Source organism: Canis aureus, chromosome 2, assembly GCF_053574225.1.
Source record: "Canis aureus isolate CA01 chromosome 2, VMU_Caureus_v.1.0, whole genome shotgun sequence".
NCBI lineage: Eukaryota > Metazoa > Chordata > Mammalia > Carnivora > Canidae > Canis > Canis aureus.
This window is the reverse complement of record NC_135612.1, coordinates 31,659,489-31,663,876: the sequence shown is the minus strand read 5'-3', so window position 1 is coordinate 31,663,876 and position 4,388 is coordinate 31,659,489. Positions and strand designations below refer to the sequence as shown.

The 4,388-nt window shown below is 56.6% G+C and overlaps 1 pseudogene; it reads left to right on the top strand.

The window, feature by feature from the left end:
• Window positions 1–512: 512 nt before the first annotated feature.
• On the top strand, window positions 513–2,403 carry LOC144291487 (metal transporter CNNM3 pseudogene; annotated as a pseudogene).
• Window positions 2,404–4,388: the final 1,985 nt, after the last annotated feature.

Genomic DNA, 4,388 nt, shown 5'->3' with positions numbered 1-4,388 from the left:
TGGACCCAAGCTGGAGCTTGTAAATAAACCCTCATGTGTTTGCATCTGTGTCGGCTCCTCGGTGGTTTCTTGGATTCGCAATCTTGGGCACAACATTTGGGGGCTCGTCCGGGATCCGAGAGACCTCCAGGACCCTATCCGGAGGGTTTCACACGTGGTGCGTGCACTCAACATTTTCCACCTTTTGCACGCATATTCTCTGAGAGCTCTAAACTGTACTTTGCCTGTAGGAATTCCAATCTGTATTGGGTCGGCATTGGCTTAGGACCGGGGGTCTTGAGGAGATGTCCCTTGCCCCTGCCTGAAGGACTGAGGTCCTCATCTGTAAGGGGGCCGAGGTCCTCATCTGTAAGGAGGGTCGGCTGCCAGCCCTTCCTGTTACCTTCTGTTTTGTCTCCGCAGCCGCGCTGGAACGTTTGTCTGTGTTATTGTTACCTGTTTTGCGCGCTTCTCTGTATTACTGTGTCCTTAACTGTCATAACTGTCTACATAAGGAGAGGGGACAGCAGGCGATGGCGGCGGCGGCTCATCTAGGCTGGTTGCTCGCCGCTCTGTGCCTGGGTATCGCCGCCGGGGAGGCCGCGTGGGGCCCGCGGGTGCTGGGCGTCTGTCGGGAGGAAGACGGAGACAAGGACACGGGGTGGGCGCGCGGAGGAGAGGCGCAGGCTGCCCCGGAGGCCGCCTTCTGCCTGTGCCTCTTCGGCTTAGGCTTGGCCAACAGCTCCTGGTCCTGGGTGGCCCCCGAGGGGGCGGGCTGCCCGAGGGCCTGTTGGCCCCGACGCACGGGAAGGCGGCGCCTGGAGCCCGCGCGCCACTGGGTCGGCCGCGCCCTGGGCGCGCTGTTGCTGCTGCCCAGCCTGGCGCAGGTGGCGCTGGCGGTGCTGCTGTACTGCGCGGCGGACCAGCGTGCCGTGCCTCCGGGCTGGGCAGCGCGGGGCTAGTGTTCCTCGTGGGCGAGGTGGTGCCAGCCGCGGTGAGCGGGCGCTGGGCGCTGGCGCTGGCCCCGTGCGCGTTGCTGCTCAGCCTCCTGGCCATGCTGCTGACCCTGCTGGTGGCGCTGCCCGCAGGCCAGCTGCTGGAGCTGGCAGCGCGGCCCCGGCGGCTGAGCAGCAGCGCGTACTGAAGCTGGCCCGCGGCGGCAACCCCTACAGCGACCTCAGCAGGGGCGTGCTGCGCTGTCAGGCCGTGGAGGATGTGCTCATGCTGCTCGAGGACTGCTTCATGCTGGACTTTGGCGTCCTGGCCAGCATCATGCAGAGCGGCCACACATGCATCCCGGTGTACGAGGAGGAGCGCTCCAACATCGTGGACATGCTGAACCTCAAGGACTTGGCCTTCGTGGATCCCGAAGACTGCACGCCGCTCAGCACCATCACCTGCTTTTACAACCATCCGCTCCACTTCGTCTTCAACGACACCAAGCTGGACGCCGTCCTGGAGGAGTTCAAACTAGGGAAGTCTCACCTGGCCATCATGGAGAAGGTGAACAACGAGGGTGAAGGTGACCCCTTCTACAAGGTGCTGGGCCTCGACACCCTGGAGGACGTCATTGAGGAGATCATCAAGTCTGAGATCCTGGATGACCCTGAGGACTACCGAAATGCCACCGTCAGGAAGAAGCCTGCTCCTCTGAGTGCCCCTCTCCTGCGAAAAGAGGAATTCTCCTTGTTCAAGGTGTCTGACGATGAATATAAAGTGAAAATCTCACCTCAGTTGCTCTTGGCCACCCAGCGCTTCCTGACTGGAGAGGTGGATGTATTCAGCCCCCTGCGAATCTCCAAGAAAGTCCTGCTGCACCAGCTGAAGCATCCCAGCGTCAACCGGGAAGTGAGGTTTGACAAGAGCAACCATCTGGCTGCACACCATTACCTGTATCAGCGCAGCCAGCCAGTGGATTATTTCATTCTCATCCTGCAGGGCAGGTTTGAGGTGGATATCGGGAAAGAGGGCCTGAAGTTCGAGAACCGAGCCTTCACCTACTACGGAGTGTCCGCCCTGACAGCGCCGTCCTCGGTTCACCAGTCCCCAGTGTCCTCGCTATAGTCCGTCCACCACGACCTGGAGCCAGAGCCAGCCGATGGTGCTTGCTTGTCTGCATACTGTCCTGACTACACCGTGAGGGCCTTCTCCGACCTGCAGCTCATCAAGGTCATGCAGCTGCAGTACCTCAATGAACCTGGCCACTCGAGCCCATACCCAGTTGGGGGAGCAAGAGGGCACCAGGGGATGGTTGGTGGTGGGCTTTCTACTTTGTCTTTTTCTCCTTATGCCTCCTTAGTGAGGGGTGGGAGCTCTGGCGGCAACTCCAGGGTGGGGAGACAAGCTTCGGAGTCAGAAAAGCTGGGTTTGCTTCCGGGCCTAGCCACCACCTGGCCGAGTGACCTTAGGCAAATCACTCTGTAATTTGCACCTCAGTTTCCTCCTCTGCCTATCAATTTTTGTGAAGTATAAAGTGTCGGTATGTACATAAGGGATGATTATTGTTTGTAAAGGGGGTTTCTTTGAGTTGTATAAAAAGTTAGCAATTGCCCAGTTCTTGGATTTTGAACCCAGGAACCTTAAATTGAAGTTCGAGATCCCCCTAAATTCCTTGAAAAAATAATGGGAGTGTGCATTTCATTTCTTCAGTTAAGGCCTTCAGAGACATGGTAAAATTGGACCAGGGGATTTTTAGTTACCAACACTGAAGAAACCCTAAGGTTTAAGAACAGACTGTCCATAACCCATGAGCAGGTGTGGCCTAAGCTGAGGGCCCTCTATAAGACTGGGCCACCCCCGGACCCCCATCGATATAGGCCAGGTGACTGGGTATACATTCGGAGATACCAACACCAGACACTTCAACCTCGCTGGAAGGGACCCTACATCGTGATCCTGACCACTCCCACCGCTCTCAAGGTTGACAGGATTACTCCCTGGGTCCGCTACACCCACGTCCGGCCAGCTGACCCACATGCTGTTCTCAAGGACTTTGTTCCAGAATGGAAAAGCCAACTGGACAAGGACAACCCCTAAAGCTAAAACTGTGCCGTTCTCACTTATTTCCACCTCCAAGACTCCCTAGTCTGAGGTTGTCCTTCAAAATAGAAGGGGAGGTGGAGGGGCCCAGAAGGCGGAAGATTAGGGTCCCCAACTCACCCGTCCCCACCAAATTACCTAGATAACCTTCAAATCATCCTGAAAATCTAGGAATTCGGCCTGAGATTTAAAGAGAGAACAGCTGAAATGCTACAGTGAGAAGAGTTCGCGCTTCTATCAAGGTAGGAAGACGGGGAAAAAGAAATAAAGAAACAAAAGGCATCCAAGGGGGAGGGGCCCCGGGAGGAGCTGGGCTGAGGCCGGGGCGAGTGTCCCCAGGACAGGAAAGCCGGTCCCGGAGAAGCAGGAGCTGCACCAATCTTCCCCGGCAGAAAGGCGCTCGCAGGGAGTTAGAGCAGGACCCCAGGAGGGGCGGGGATGCCCTGAGGATCCCTGGGACACTAACAGACACCTGTGCCCCGGGAAGAGCGCACTGAGCTCCCTAAAGGGCTGCAGCGCCCATGGCTGGACCCGGGAGCAGCTTGGAGGGGCTCGGGTGGCGGCTCCACAGAGGGGGCTGCGCGGCCGGGAGCGGGAATCCAACAGCGCAGGCCCGGGAGCACAGGGCGCCGGGACACAGCCCAGGATCCAGCCTCCGCCTGGGACACGCAGAGGCCAGGAGGGCCCAGGACAGCAAGGACGCTCCTGCCCCGAGCTGAGCAAATCAGCAACCCCGCCCCGGAGCATCCAGGCCCTGCAGATGGAGAGCTCCATAGTTACTGCGGCAGCTGAATCCAGGGCTCCAGACCTGGCCACCGCCACTGTGGTTGTTCCTCCTGGGACCTCACAGGGAAAATAACCCCCACTGAGCCCTGCACCAGGCAGGGGGCAGAGTAGCTCCACCATGTGCTAACACCTGAAAATCAGCACAAGGGGCCCCTCTCCCAGAAGACCAACTAGACGGACAAGTTCCAGGGGAAGTCAAGGGACTTAAAGTATACAGAATCAGAAGATACTCCCCCGTGTTTTTCTTTTTCTTTTTTTTTTTTTTTTTTTGCTTCTTGATTTCTGTTTGCTTCCTCCACCCTTTTTTCCTTTCTTTCTTTTTCTTTCTCTTTTTCTTCTTTTTCTTTTTTCTTCCTTTTTTCTTTTTTCTTTTGCTCTTTTCTCTTTTTTTGTATTTGAAATACTTCCTTCTTTATTTTTTTAAATAAACTTATTTTTTATTGGTGTTCAATTTACCAACATACAGAATAACACCCAGTGCTCATCCCATCAAGTGCCCCCCTCAGTGCCAGTCACACATTCACCCCCACCCCCCAACACCCTCCCCTTCCACCACCCCTAGTTTGTTTCCCAGAGTTAGGAGT